Here is a 16,271-nt window from a genome sequence, read left to right on the forward strand (position 1 = left end):
TCTTTCTCCAGGAGGCTGAGTCGCTTTGTACTCGCTGAGATATCAGCTTTGGCATCTAGAGTTGCCTTCTTCTGGTTTAGCATCTTGCACTTTTCAGCAATGTCGGCTTTCAGAGGGATTTGAGAATGCCTTAGTTCCATCCTCTGTTGCGCTGCTTTCACCTCTTCCCGAAAGAAGGGAAGATGGCCGGCTGGCCAGAGCTTGACCCGAAGTGACTCTAGGAGTTGGGATTCTATCTGCTCGAGGACTTTCTGTATTTCGCTGGAGTCATCGACCAGGGTACTAATTGGAGCAGATAGCAGATTTTTGATGTGTTGAAGCTGATCCGCGAGGTCAATCGGCTGCTGTGGTGGTGGTACCTTCGCTCTAGGGGCGATCAGATCCATTAATGCTGGGTCAAAGGAGAGCAAATCTGAAATATTGAAGCCCTGTGAAGATATTAGAGTTAGTCTTGGGAGCGAGGTATATCAACAGAGTTATCGGCTAATTTAGAATCGGCTCATGCGGTGTTACCTGTTGTGAGGAAGAAGCGATGGTCGGTCCGAGTGTGATCGGCTCAGTTGGGGCAACGACAATGACATCGGTTGTTGCGGTTTCTTCACTGCGAATTTCTGCTGGGATGATGGGTGGTTCTCGCTGTTCTTGGACTTCAGTTGTTCCAGTATCGACTTCATGAGCGGCGGTTCTCTGTTGTGATGGGCTTCCAGTGCTAAGGATGTCTTCAGCTGTGTCCTGGAGGAAAGATTACAATCAACCAGAGTACATGTGCATAAGAAAGGGATTTTTCAGAAAAGTTTCGGAGAGTGAATTACCTGGTTGGTATTGGATTCTGATCGATCTGAGGGAGGCTGTGCTGTCTTCTTGATGATTCGTCATGTGAAGGTCTTCCTTTTCTTAGTTGGGACTCGGGGGGCAGCACTTCCAGAGATTTGTCTCCGCTTAGAGGCCGACTAAGGTGAGTCTGGCTGAACAGTCATTATCACTTTCTTCATTGGCGGTGATCCCTTGCAAAAAAGAACATCAGGAGCGGTTGGGAGAAAGTGGAATGGATCCCCGTTACTGGTCATGGGTTCTGGACCATCTTGTTGCTGTAAACAAGGTGAGCAAGGTTAGCCAAGTAAAACAATAGAAGGCTTAGAGAGAATAGGTGCATGGATCCAGTACCTCTACCTCGGGGATTGTATATTCAGGATCAATTTGTTGCAGTAGAGGGCCTAAGGCTCTTCTGAATACATGAGTTTTCCACATTCCCCACCATGTGTTAAAGCCGGTTGACGAGGGAGTAAAGGATAGATCGGCTGGTATTGGAATGTGGAGATTGTCAAACATGCTGTAGCATCTTGAACTGGTAAGACCGTCAGGTAGATCGGCTCTACTCTCCACCAGGTGGTGAATATGGAAGTGGGGAGGGACTTGTCCTAGGCCGAATTGCCGAGCTGCTATGACTGGTTGATAGGTTTCATAAACTGGTTTGATGATTCTGTTGGAAGTGCTATGCCGACAGGAAGGAAGCCAGGTCGGATCATTAGAGAATATAGATGCCGAGTGCTGTTGTCATCGGCAAAGCTATCCAGCCTGAAGGTAGTTGGGTTCTCAAAGGCTTCAGATTCAGTGAATGGAAAGTAAAGGGGATTCTCTAGGCCTTTGTAGAAAATTCTAAACCATTTTGCTGCATCTGTTGAGTTCAGTTTACTGCCAGGGAGGCTGAATAGGGCTTGGCCATAGCTGGTGCATCTAATTGGCTTGCCATTCTCGTCAGGGAGGAATTCTTGGCTAGGCTTTGAAAGTTTGGAATCTGGTGCTGGAAGTAGAGTTGTGCCCATAATTGAATGAACCACCAAGGGCCTCAAGTTCTGAGTTTCCTTTGGCTGAGCAAGCTAGTTGTCATCAAATGGAGACATCTATATGTTTCTCCGAGGAAAAGCTTGCCTAGGCTGGTCCGGTTGCCATGGGCCAGATGGTAAGCCAAAGGAAGATAATTCTTGGTTGGGGCTAAGGAAGGACCATAGAAGATGAAATATTCTAAGCAAAGATTTAGAAAGGCTATGTGTTCCTTTTTACCTACTGGACCTTTCGTTTTCATGTGCTGGTTCATGTAAGTGCTCCAGTTTGTGCAGTCTATTTTAGATGTTTGAAGGGCACTTCTACCATTCTGTGAGCTGCAGGATCAGGGGACCTAATGTCTAGGCCAGTAATAATGGTAACATCTAGCAGAGTAAGGGTCATGGGTCCATGACCAAAGAGGAAACAGTTCAGAGCGTCGGACTAGAAATAGCCAATGGTCTTCAGAAGGTTTTCGTCTTTATCTAGGGGGGGATAATGATAGACTGAGTGCATCAGCTATGTGCAGTTCTTGCCACAAGGGCATATAGGTTTTTGCTACTCTGCTATACCATGTAATCCAGCTTTCAGGTGGATTAGGCTAGGCTCTTAAGCAGTCGGCCCAGGAATTTAAATTGATGTCTTGACTCATGAAAGGGATTCTATTTGCTTCACAGGAGATCAGATCCGTGGGATTTTCATAAGCTCGTGGACCGAGACAAAAGGAGTTGGGATTGGAAGGATGCAGCAAAAGGATGTCTGAAGCCTGGATCTTAAAAAATTCAGAAATTTGTATATGGTGTCATATTTCAGAGCTTAATTTATTCGGAGGATTGATGAGCTGAAAAAGTTGAAGGGATGGGCTGAATATTACCTTCAGGCCGAAGATTGCCGTATCGACGTTTGAAGATCTCGCTGTTTGAGCTTCAGAGTCCGCCATGGTTCAGATCTACTAACTTAGGGTTTGGTTGTTTTGCGGGCTCTGGTTCAAGTTTTTGGATGCTGTGAGTTTTCGTTCAAACTTATGAAGCGGGATTCTCGAATTGCGCTCAGATTTGGAATTAGTCGCGTAGAGATGACACTCTGCTCCTTTTTATCTAGTAGATCTAATATGTTATGGTCAGTTCTTATACTTAAGAATTGGCGTCGTATCTGCTAGTTTAGGCCTTGTAAACGGGTTGGACGATCCGGCGACGGATTAGATGCTTTGTCTTGATCTTAATAGGGATTGATCCGGGAATCGGCTTTCGCTTGTTCTTAGTCCTCTTTTCTGGTCAAGGTTCGGTTATCTTTTACGCTCGTTAGGCCTAACTATGTGTAGGATGTTCCGATCTAGCAGTGAAGCTTTTACCGTCGTGGATTAGATTAGCTTGATTTAATTGAAACAGTTTTTACAGTTATTTGCTTTATCCATTACCATCTGGATATGCAGATCCAATATGACACCGGGACTCGATCGGTTCTTTAAAGCCGATGCAAGAGTCGTCACAGGGAGCCGACCACGGCTCGGACTAATGTATACACATGTCTGTGCATGTAGGCAAATCGTCAAAGGCACGTTCGCACCCTCCTGATCGGGTATAGATCAGGTGGCACGCCCTGCATCTCCGGAAGCGATGGCGTGGGCCAGGATCTAGGCCGTTGACCGAGGGACCGGTGCCAACCAGCGCCCCGGCAGCCTCCCGGCTCCTCGTGTTGCCTGTCACAACTCGCCGGTGGGTTTTGTACCATGTGCCCTCGTGGTAGTTCTCAAGGCACATCCAAACTTTGTGGGCTTCCTGAAAACCATGGACGCGTGAGAACTCCGCACGAGAAACGCCAGCGAACAAGGCATTGACAGCCTTGGCGTTAGCCTCGTGCTCGGACACCTGAAGAAGAGAGGTCCGAACGGCAAGCACCTCGTACGCCTGGTTCTTGGTGATATCCCAGACCTCGGCTCCCATGCTTTGCAAGAAAGCACGCATGCGAACCTTCCAATAAGCATAGTCCTTGCCGGAAAACACTGGGATCTTACCAAGACTCGCCATGGTCGCCAAGTGGTTTTCGAACCGGTTAAGGTACTGAAAACCTCAACCAAGCTCTGAAACCAATTGAGGGACCGAAACTGGCGACCAGAGGGGGGGTGAATGGGAGCCGATCAAAAATTCTTGCAAACGAAAGTTCGGCCTTTGATCCCAAATGCACACCCAACCCTAGAGTCCTAGGTAAAGTGCAGAGCAGCTATAGGAGAGTTACACCGACACAAAACAGCCCTAGGAACAAGTGTGAACAAGCGTGGAAGTAAACACGAGAAAACAGCACAAGAACCAGCACGGTATAACTCACCGGTTGATATGACGCACTGATTTGAACAGCGTCGGTTCAACCGATGAGCAGAGCCGGCAGCAAAGAAAAGTGAGCACCGGTTGATCCGACAAAATCAACTCTAATCGTCGATGCAGTTGTCTAGAGATGCCTCAAAACGTGCTTAACAAGCACCGGTTAAACCGACGCTAGCAAAACCAAAGCACCGGTGCAGTTGTCCAGAGGAGCAGCAAATCAAAACAACCTGAGCACCGGTTTAACCGACGCCTAGGAAAATCTATACGCTGGTTGAACGAGCGAAACAGCAAATCCAGTAGTAGGACCAGTTGAACCGATGCAGGTAGATTTTGATACACCGGTGCAACCATAGAAAACCCTAAAAACCCTAACACGTGAAAACTCTACTCACCGGTTGATCTGACGCAAAAGAATGTAAGCGTCGGTTCAACCGGCGATAACGAAAAATCCTGCCCGAGCAGAACAGGGTTTTTCCCAGCTAGCGAACTTTAAAAACTTGACGATTGGACGATCAAATCAAGTCCAAATGAGCTCAAATTTTGGGAAGATGAAGATGATGACTTCAAGAACACATCCCCAAAAGATTTCAACGAAAATCCTCACAGATTGAGAGGAATCGAAAGAAATCTGAGCAAAAGTGGGGTTTTCTCTAGAACACAAAAACTTCGATTTGTGGAGACTCGTGATTCCGGGGGTTGTAGCACTAGGCTAGAAGGATTAGGATCACTCCAAGGAGTCACGAAATCGTCAAGAAGAAGCCCATCATCTCGTGCTCAAGGATTGACAAAGGAAAATCGAATTTCAACAAAATGATGCACAAGATGAACGAAATTGAATCGAAGCCAAAACCCTGGAGGGCACAAGGAGGGAAGGGCCTCCTTTCCCATCAAATCTCAGTACAAAAATCTCAGCAATCCATACCTCTATTTCCTAGAGAGGAGAGGGAGGAAGAGAGAAAGAGGAGGAGGAGGGAGCCAGCCAAGGGGAGGCCGCGTGCTGTTCCGGCCAAAAAGAGAGAGAGAGCGAGAGGGAGAGGGGGTATTTAACCCCCAACAACTCTCAATCCAAAAGACTAAACTACCCCTAGACTTAATTAGACACTGGAAAGCCCATAGGGGCAAAACCGGAAAAAGATACATGGACTCATCCGACGATCGAGGTTCTTTCTTCGAGTCGAAGCCTTCTCCGCGATGCCGCCGTGCCGATGAAGATCCGGTTCGCGGTTTTGGGGGGTCTGCGAAACCCGGGTAGGTGGCCGGTTTTGAGAAAACCGCCAAAACCCCACGCGCGGGAAGATTCTCGCCTCCACGCCGTGGCCCTAGACGCCGTTCCTGCCTCGGCCTTCTGACGGCCCTAGACGCTGTCCGATGCCCGTCACCTCCTCGCCCGCAGCGAAGCCCTAGACGCTGTCGATGCCCGTCGCCTCCGTCTGTCCCGAGACCGACGCCCGTGCCTCCACGACTTGGCGTCTTCAACCACCATCCGCCTCCTTGGTTTTGTGGTGCAAACCAAGAAACCCGCCTTCCGTCGTCGCTTGCACCCTTGATCCAGGAATGGACGCCACAGCTGCCGTCCGGCCTGAGCTCCTCCATGGCAAGTCTCCGTTGACACTCGACGCCCGTGTACCTACAACCAAAGACCAAGCACACGATCACACCGCACGGTTGACAATTCACTCATCACAAGCAGGATAGAGAACTCCACATTCCTCAATCTCCCCCTTGATGAGTGCATTGTCAACACACCACAAACGAATCAAGATTGAAACAAAAACAGTGAAGAACAAAGAAGCAAGTGAGAACTTGAACAAGTGACAAAAGCTCGAAAGAAGCAAGAACAAGTCACTTGACCAAGCAAAGATCACTTGACCAAGCAAAGATCGATTCCCTCAGATAAGGGCAATGGCTCGACGCAATCGATCAAACACAAGCATGACTCCTCAAAGACAGAGGCAGGGCTCGACACAGTCATGCCAGAAGCGAAGGGAAAACCAGGAGCTTAACAAAGCAGAAACTCCCACTGAAATGCATTTCCCCCTTACCAGTGCAACTCTCACCACATGTATGCACTCTCAAAGCCCTGTGCTCTACAAGTTTTTGAAACTCTCAAAAATCAAACAATTTCCCCTCTTGTTCGATCACTAACCTTCTCCCCCTTGTTGGCACATGCACACATCAAGGCGAAATAGACCTAAAACTCCCCCTGAAACTGAGACTCCCCCTGAACATATGCTATGTAATGAATGCAATGCAGGAGGTGTAAGTGAAAGCATTCAGGCATACAATGATATGAGCAACAACTAGTCACAAGCACTTGTGCATCCATAAACAAGACATGCATCTAGCTCAACAGGGTATATCAAATCAGTCTAAAACTAGGCAAGTTCCAGTTTATGAGAAATAAAAGCATCACCCTTGATCTAGCACTAGCAAGTAGGGAATGATAAACAGTGCTAATCAAACTCATACAGGTGAGCCAAAAACATCCAAAGCAAGTTGGAGACATTCATTTCACAATCAAATTATATCAAGCAATTTTTTAATGCCAAGGGTTGAAAACTTGTAATGCTTTACTTAGCAACGAGGCCAAGCCTATGTCAAAGGCAATCAGAAGCTTAAGACACTCGTTTCAGTCATACACAGCCTTGCCCGGGTTCTCACAAGTGCAAAGTGAGCCGTCCCGAAAGCTCGATCAGTGCGACAAGCAATCCCACCTGGAACTTTCCATTCCATTTCAAGCACAATTCAAGCAATTTCATCAAATTTAGATCATGTCAAGTATGAATTGCTGAACGAAAGGCTACACTAGCATGAGTGAGATAGCAAAGCATATCAACACGCCCTAACATGCTAGTAGCCAGGACAAGGTGACCATGTTTTTAAATTTTCAAATCAAAATAGCTTAACTCAGATGATGTCATATACATAGTGGAGCAAACTATTCATGATCACGTTTATAAACTCACACTAGCAAGCACTAGGAGATCATAGCAATGTATACAAGAATGCTAGTGCAACTGAAGCAATACAAAATGCATAAATGTACAATGCATATGCACAATGCAACTACCAAACCTAGAAAACGAAGAGAAAAACAAACAATACCTACAAAGCTAACCAAGGAAAAGTCAGCAATCAAAAGGGGTAACAAACCTCAAGCTCCCCTCGCAAGCGAGCAAAGGTGTCCTGCTCAAGAGGTTTGGTTAGGATATCTGCGGTTTGCCTCTCTGAAGGGACATGGATCAAGTCTATGTGGCCTCTCTCATGATTGTCTCGCAGGAAGTGGAACCGGATATCTATGTGTTTGGTTCTGGAGTGTAGAACAGGGTTCTTTGCAATGCTAATAGCGGACATGTTATCTACAAAGATGGGAACCCTATCAAAACTCAGTCCATAATCCTGCAAGATTTGTTTCATCCAAAGTATCTGAGAGCAACAGTTAGCAGCGGCAACATACTCAGCTTCTGTGGAAGAAAGCGCTACGCTATCCTGCTTGCGAGAGGACCAAGATACCAAAGACGTACCGAGAAATTGACAAGTGCCGGATGTCGACTTGTGATCCAACCGACACCCACCAAAATCGGCATCAGAAAAGCCAACCAAAACCAGAGAAGAATCCACAGAGTACCAGAGACCAAACTCAGGGGTGAATTTCAGATACCTGAAGATGCGTTTCACCACCAACCTGTGGGAGGTGCGCGGAGAAGCCTGATACCGCGCACAGAGGCCGACGCTGAATTGAATGTCCGGCCGCGTCGCCGTTAGGTACAGGAGAGAGCCGATCATGCTCATGTACTCATTCTGGTCCACCGCCTCACCGTCCAAGTACTCATCAAGCGCCGTCGAAGTGCTGATTGGAGTCGGCTAAGGTGACAAGTCACTCATGTCGAACTTCAGTAGCAAGTCCCTGGTGTACTTGGCTTGATGGACGAACGTGCCCTGAGGAGTTTGCTTGATCTGCAGCCCGAGAAAGAACTGCAGCTCACCCATCATACTCATCTCGAACTCCCTGGACATCTGCTTAGAAAACTTGGAGACAAGAGCGTGAGAAGAGCCACCAAAGATAATATCATCCATGTATATCTGAACTAATAGAAAATCAGTGCCAGACCGCATAAGGAACAAAGTTTTATCCACACATCCCATTTTAAAACCCTAAGCCAGCAAAAATGTTTTCAGTCTATCATACCAAACTCTAGGTGCCTGTTTCAAACCAAGTGCTTTCTGAAGTTTATAAACACGGTTTGGAAACTTGGGATTTTCGAAACCAGGGGGTTGTTTCGCATAAACCTCTTCTTCGATAAAACCATTTAAGAAGGCAGATTTAACGTCCATTTGGAAAACTTTAAAACCCTTAGAAGCAGCAAATGCAAGAAAAATCCGAATCGCTTCCAAACGAGCAACAGGGGCAAAAGTTTCCTCAAAATCAATCCCTTCTTTTTGGCAAAACCCCTAGGCAACAAGACGAACCTTGTTTCGAACAACCAACCCATCCTTACCCTGCTTGTTTTTGAAGACCCACTTCATTCCGATGGGATTACAAGCAGGTGGAGGCTCGACTAAAACCCAAACTTGGTTTCTTTCAAAATTTTCGAGTTTCTCATGCATGGCATTGACCCAATTAGAATCAGAAAGAGCGTGTCCAATATCTTTGGGCTCAAAAGAGGCAACAAATGCTGAATGAGCAAAGCCAGCGATACTTGTTACCTTGGACCGTGTGACTCGCTCATTGAGGTCACCTAGCATCTGTTGAGGTGAATGATGACGCTGAATATGTCGTTGTGCTTCCCTTGTCGAAGTCGCCTCTTCCTCAACCAAAGCTGGTGCCTCCTCAGGTGCATCTGGTGAAGGCTGAGTCACCTGCTCGACTGGCCCCCGGGAAGTAGACGTAGTAGGATCGGGGCCATCATCATCGTCCGAGCTCATGGCGGAGGCGATTGGGTCCACAGCACGCGTGGTAGACTCAGCATCACCCTCCGCAGCTTCTTCCTCCTCATCTTCAAAGATGGAGGTGCCGAGCTCATTCTCTCCTGCAACTTCAAAGATAGAAGCATTGCACGGTGCAGTCTCGTCGAAAGTGACTTCACAAGTCTCTCTGACGATGTTAGAATCAATAAGTAACACACGGTATGCTCTGGAATGAGATGCATAACCGAGAAAAATGCCGTCAGACGAGCGAGACTCAAACTTATCAAGATTTCCTTCTTTCAGCACAAAACACCGGCAGCCGAAAACTCTGAGATGATCAACACGGGGCTGGCGTCCAAATCGCAACTCATAAGAAGTCTTGTGCATGAAAGCACGCAAGAAAATACGATTGGACATATAACAAATGGTGTTAACCGCCTCAGCCCAGTACTTTCTAGGAGTCCTATGCTCATCGAGCATCGTCCTAGCCATCTCAACCAACGTCCGATTCTTCCGCTCTACAACCCCATTCTGCTGTGGAGTGTAAGGGGAATAATACTAGTGTTCAAGACCTTGATCACTGCAAAAGGTGTCAAAATGAGCATTTTTGAATTCTGTGCCATTGTCACTGTGAATCGCTCTCATGGCCTGGGGTAGCTCGTTTTTCAACCTCAAGATCAAGTCTCGAACAAACTCGAAAGCCTCATCCTTGGTTCTCATGAAAAAGACCCAAGAATAGCGAGAAAAATCATCCACGATCACAAGAACGTACCACTTCCCACCAACTGACATCACCCTATAAGGACCAACTGTGTCCATGTGTAGCAACTCTCCAGGGTGAGTGGTCATCACCTGATTAACATGCGGATGAGAAGTAGCAATCATCTTCTCGTGGCGACATGGGTGGCAAATAAGATCCTTCTCAAACTTCAATTTAGGCAATCCTCATATTAGGCCAAGTGAGCTAAGTCTCGACAACAAGTCAAAGCTCAAATGTCCAAGTCTCCTATGCCACCTCCACAAATCAGAAGAAGGATCAGCCAACAAGTAGCAAGAAGGGCTAAAAAGAGTTCCAGAGAAATCGACCAAGAAAACTCGGTCACGAGGAACGATCCGGCAAACCAGGTCTCCTCTGGAATCCAAAACTTGAGAACAACCCTCCTTGAAGCGAACTTCAAACCCCTCATCAAGAAGTTGCGAAACAGAGAGCAAATTAAAGCCAAGATTCGAAACCAAAGCAACCCCTCTCAGGGTGAAGCGATCAGAAACTCTAACAGCGCCAACACTAAGTACCTTGCCCTTACCATTATTCCCAAATATGATGTATTATTTGTGGTGCGTTGGGGTGAGGCTGGAGAACCATTTGTCAATCCCAGTCATATGGCGCGAACAACCGGAGTCCATGATCCACCAGTTCTCCAAGCCTCCAACCTGCACATCAGTAGTGGGACAAAGGGTGAGCAAATGTCTCAACACTGGGGTTAGCAAAGTGTGAAGCAAACCAGTGTCGAGCCATTTGCTCTACAGAGGGGTTAGCAAAATCAGGCAAAGCGTACCCCCTGTCCCGTCTACAGCGAAGATGACGACCACCACCGCGAGGAAAGCGTGGTGCATCGTAACCTCCTCCAAAGCCTCGGTCTAGTGGTCCATAGCCGTACTGAGGACGACCCGGAGCACGACTGTCAAAGCGACCACCCACTAAAGCACGGTAACCACCACCGTCTCCCTGTCCTCCACCTACACGGCGCGCCCTAGCATCTTGCCTAGCACCACGCCGAGGAGGACCATGCACCCGAGCAGAGTACATGTCCGGGTTGCGTCTCTCCTAGTCACGCCTCACAGCCCAATTCCTCCTGAAGCAAAACTCCTCCAGGTGACCCTCTCTGTCACAGTACTCGCAGTGGTACCTCACCTCTCTCTTGGGAGGTGGAGGCCTCGCCTGCGGACGGGGAGGAGCTGCCCCCTTCTTCTGGGCAACCTGGGCTTTGACAGTAGGGAGCGTATCGAGGGGACTCCTCAGCTTATTGGGCTCACTGGGCTTCTGTGGAGGTGCTTTCGATGGTTCTTTAAGAACACCATCCACGGGGTCAACAAGCGAAGGCTGCGTGCTCGTGCTAGCAGTGTTTAGAGCACTTGGAACTCTAGCAGCCTTGCCGATCTTACCATACAGCTTGTCAAAGTCTGACTTCGTTTATGTGTAACCGACCCCAAAACCATCACCACGCTTAAACTGCTTGATCATCATGCCCAACTGCGGCTCACTGCTAGAAACCCAACTCAGAATCGCCCTAAGATAGGTATTCTCATTCTCCAGGTTGGCTTTCTCTACCGCAAGATTATCCAAATCAGAAATCAAACCAGGGCAAATATGACAATCAATGGGTGGGCTAGACTTCCTGACATTAGTCTTCCCTAAAGACTTAATCAAGGCGTTCTTCTCATCTAGCTCCGACCTAAGCGTGGGGCAAAGCTTACAGGCACCAAGCAGAACAGGCCTAGATCTAAGCTCCTCTAGCTCACAAATAACAGTGGCAAACTTAGACTGCAAAGAAGCTAGATCAGACTTAAAAATGAGACACTCATCACATTCAAGCACATCACTAACAATGGGAGCATCCTTAGCCAGTTGAAGCTCATGCTTGGCCTTAGCTAGCTCATGAGATACGTCAGTAGCGAAGTCTTGGCAACATCCAAGTTCGCAACATTCTCATCATGCTTGGCACGGAGAGCAACAAGATCATTCATGTGAGATATGCAGCCAGCGCACTCATCCCACCAGATTTCTCTCTAGCGCAAGCCAGCTCAGCCCTAAGCTTTCTACGCTCTCTAGCTGCTTCCTTAAGCAGCCTCTTCTAATTGTCGAGAGCGGCGTACAACTCCCTAACCTCCGTATCAAGCAGGTCAATCGTGGAGTTTACCTCTTAATCATTCTCAGATCTAGGAGAAGAGTCGTCGTGCGTCGGTGTAGCATGTCCACCTGGAGACGCACGAGCACCATTGGCCTCCCCCGCCATGGTGCATAAACCCTTGCGCCGACCGGCCGCCAAGCAAAGGCCGATGAAGCCAGTGGCTTCCTTGTCCCGCTTCTTCTTCTTCTTCTTGTCGTCGTCAGAGGTCGGTGAAGAAGAGCGGTCAGTGTCGGAGCTCTTGTCGAGGTCGCTGAGCTGCACCGGGAAAGCCTTCTTCCGCTTCTTGGCCTTGTGCTGGAAGCGCTTCTTGAGCGACTCCTTGTCGAAGCGCCCTCCCCGGTCACGACTGCGGTGCTTGTGGCGCCGACGCTCCTTGTTGGAGCCTCCCTCGTCGCGGTCGCGGTGGCGGTAGTAGTCGAAGTTGTTGTTTTGGCCACCGCCGGACTTCTTGGGGCAGTCGGCGATGAAGTGGTTCAGATCGCCGCAGTGGTAGCACACGGGGTTCTTCTTCCTCTGCCTGTTGTGGTAGACACGCTGAATCTTGTTGATGAAGAGGCACAAGTCGTCGTCGCCCAGCGTCTCTAACTGCTCATCTGTAACAGAAGGCAAAGAGGCAAGAGAAAAACCAAGAGCAGAGTTAACGTTAGAGCTCGATCCACCTGGGCCAGTCACAAGAGCGATGCTCTTGGAAGGAAGGGCACCATTGAGCTTGGCTCGTGTCTGGCTATCCACCTCCATGGCCTTGAGCTTGCTGAAAAGCTCATTCACGGTCAGAGTCTCATAGCCTGCAGACTCAATGATCGTGTTCACCTTGAGATCCCACACAGAGCGGTTAAGTGCGTAGAGCAACTTGAGGGCCTTCTCGTGCTCTGTGTAGTCAAGGGCATCAGCAGATCTGTTCGCACTGACTTTGTTCACAATCGATTGAAACCGACAGAACATGTCGCCAATGCTTTCACCCGGCCCCTGTGTGAAATTCTCGTATTCATGCCGGTTAGTCTCGAACAACCTAGCCTTAACCTGAGGTGTGCCCTCGTGGTAGTTCTCATGGCACGTCCAAACTTTGTGGGCATCCTGAAAACCCTGGACGCATGAGAACTCTGCACGAGAAACACCAGCGAACAAGGCATTGACAGCCTTGGCGTTAGCCTCGTGCTCGGACACCTGAAGAGGAGAGGTCCGAATGGCAAGCACCTCGTACGCCTCGTTCTTGGTGATATCCCCGACCTCGGCTCCCATGCTTTGCAAGAAGGCACGCATGCGAACCTTCCAATAAGCATAGTCCTCGCCGGAAAACACTAGGATCTTACCAAGACTCGCCATGGTCGCCAAGTGGTTTTCGAACCGGTTAAGGTACTGAAAACCTCAACCAAGCTCTAATACCACTTGAGGGACCGAAACTGGCGACCAGAGGGGGGTGAATGGGAGCCGATCAAAAATTCTTGCAAACGAAAGTTCGGCCTTTGATCCCAAGTGCACTCCCAACCCTAGAGTCCTAGGTAAAGTTCAGAGCAGCTATATGGGAGCTACACCGACACAAAACAGCCCTAGGAACAAGTGTGAACAAGCGCGGAAGTAAACACGAGAAAACAGCACAAGAACCAGCACGGTATAACTCACCGGTTGATCCGACGCACTGATTTGAACAGCGTCGGTTCAACCGATGAGCAGAGCCGGCAGCAAAGAAAAGCGAGAACCGGTTGATCCGACAAAATCAACTATTATCGTCGGTGCAGTTGTCTAGAGACGCCTCAAAACGTGCTTAACAAGCACCGGTTAAACCGACGCTAGCAAAACCAAAGCACCGGTGCAGTTGTCAAGAGGAGCAGCAAATCGAAACAACCTGAGCACCAGCTTAACCGACGTCTAGGAAAATCTATATGCCGGTTGAACGAGCGAAACAGTAAATCCAGTAGTAGGACCGGTTGAATCGATGCAGGTAGATTTTGATACACCGGTGCAACCACAGAAAACCCTAAAAACCCTAACACATGAAAACTCCACTCACCGGTTGATCTGACGCAAAAGAATGTAAGCGTCGGTTCAATCGGCGATAACGAAAAATCCGGCCAGAGCAGAACAGGGTTTTTCCCAGCCAGCGAACTTTAAAAACTTGACGATTGGACGATCAAATCAAGTCCAAATGAGCTCAAATTTTGGGAAGATGAAGATGATGACTTCAAGAACACATCCCCAAAAGATTTCAATGAAAGTCCTCGCGGATTGAGAGGAATCGAAAGAAATCTGAGCAAAAGTGGGGTTTTCTCTAGAACGCAAAAACTTCGATTCATGGAGACTCTTGATTCCGGGGGTTGTAGCACTAGGCTAGAAGGATTAGGATCACTCCAAGGAGTCACGAAGTCGTCAAGAAGAAGCCCATCATCTCGTGCTCAAGGATTGACAAAGGAAAATCGAATTTCAACAAAACGATGCACAAGATGAACGAAATTGAATCGAAGTCAAAACCCCGGAGGGCACAAGGAGGGAAGGGCCTCCTTTCCCATCAAATCTCAGTACAAAAATCTCAGCAATCCATACTTCTATTTCCTAGAGAGGAGAGGGAGGAAAAGAGAAAGAGGAGGAGGAGGAGGGCGCCAGCCAAGGGGAGGCCGCGTGCTGTTCCGGCCAAAAAGAGAGAGAGCGAGAGGGAGAGGGGGTATTTAACCCCCAACAACTCTCAATCCAAAAGACTAAACTACCCCTAGACTCAATTAGACACTGGAAAGCCCGTAGGGGCAAAACCGGAAAAAGATGCATGGACTCATCCGACGATCGAGGTTCTTTCTTCGAGTCGAAGTCTTCTCCGCGATGCCGCCGTGCCGATGAAGATCCGGTTCGCGGTTTTGGGGGTACGCGAAACCCGGGTAGGTGGCCGGTTTTGAGAAAACCGCCAAAACCCCACGCGCGGGAAGATTCCCGCCTCCACGCCGTGGCCCTAGACGCCGTTCCTGCCTCGGCCTTATGACAGCCCTAGATGCCGTCCGACGCCCGTCACCTCCTCGCCCGCAGCGAAGCCCTAGACGCCGTCGACGCCCGTCGCCTCCGTCAGTCCCGAGACCGACGCCCGTGCCTCCACGACTTGGCATCTTCAACCACCGTCCGCCTCCTTGGTTTTGTGGCGCAAACCAAGAAACCTCCTTCCGTCGTCGCTTGCGCCCTTGATTCAGGAATGGACGCCACAACTGCCGCCCGGCCTAGGCTCCTCCATGGCAACTCTCCGTCGACACTCGACGCTCGTGTACCTACAACCAAAGACCAAGCGCACGATCACACCGCACGGTTGACAATTCACTCATCACAAGTAAGATAGAGTAGTCCACATTCCTCAATTGTGCAGGGCTGGGGTCACGTGTTTGCAAGCGAAAGCTTTGCCAATTGTCCTTGCCAGCAGTCCATTCCTTAAATAGACGTCGTGCTCTCTCCCTGGAGGAGGCATCTTGCTTGCATGGTTGTCCATACTTTTGCATTTGATGATCTTGTTTCTTTCTTAGCCGGTGATCATGTGGGGGGCTTCAATAGCTTATTTTGTTGTGCAATGTGGTGGTTGTGGATTCTTTCTTCCATTTGCTTATGTAGTGTCGGATCATGTGCCACCATCTATGTGGCATATGCTTGTAACTCTACGTTTTGGGGGTTCTCTCGAAGTTCATGATTATAACTCACTTCCTCTTAATGAAATACATTCTCATGCACGGTTAAAAAAAAAGACTCAGAGTTGTAATTCGATTATCTGAAAATTCTTCAAGACTTTAATATATTTTTAAAAAGATTTTACCTTGAACCAACCATTTCGATCCATTGCTTTTCTTGAGTGTGTTAACGATGTTAACTTCCGATGGAGGAAATTTCATCTTAGGCATCTAGTATGTTCTCTAAGTTCCTCCAGTATCATACTTATCCACCTCTAGAACAACAATACTATGCATACAATCGCGGATGAGGATCTGCTCACGCCAAATTAAGGTCATTTAGAGATCTACGTACCTTTGCTTGCATCTGCTCCAACTTGGTGGCCTATACATCCACCTTCTCAATTTCATCTAATTGCAAAGACAATTGATCCACTGTATATGCTTACAGATTGTTTCAATCTGTGATGGTTTCATTAAAAACGTCATGAGGTGTAATCTGTGACACTCAATACATAATATTATCAAAAAACATTATAGATATCATTTTGTGGTTTTTCAGTGATCTCTACAATGAAATTTGACTATCGTAGATTACAACATTTTTTTGTAGCATTGTTGATTTCATCATTAGCAATTTTTCTATCAATCTTCTCCATCTATAGAATCATTCTAATCATATG

This window comes from Panicum virgatum, chromosome 3N (assembly GCF_016808335.1).
Source record: "Panicum virgatum strain AP13 chromosome 3N, P.virgatum_v5, whole genome shotgun sequence".
NCBI classification, from domain to species: domain Eukaryota; kingdom Viridiplantae; phylum Streptophyta; class Magnoliopsida; order Poales; family Poaceae; genus Panicum; species Panicum virgatum.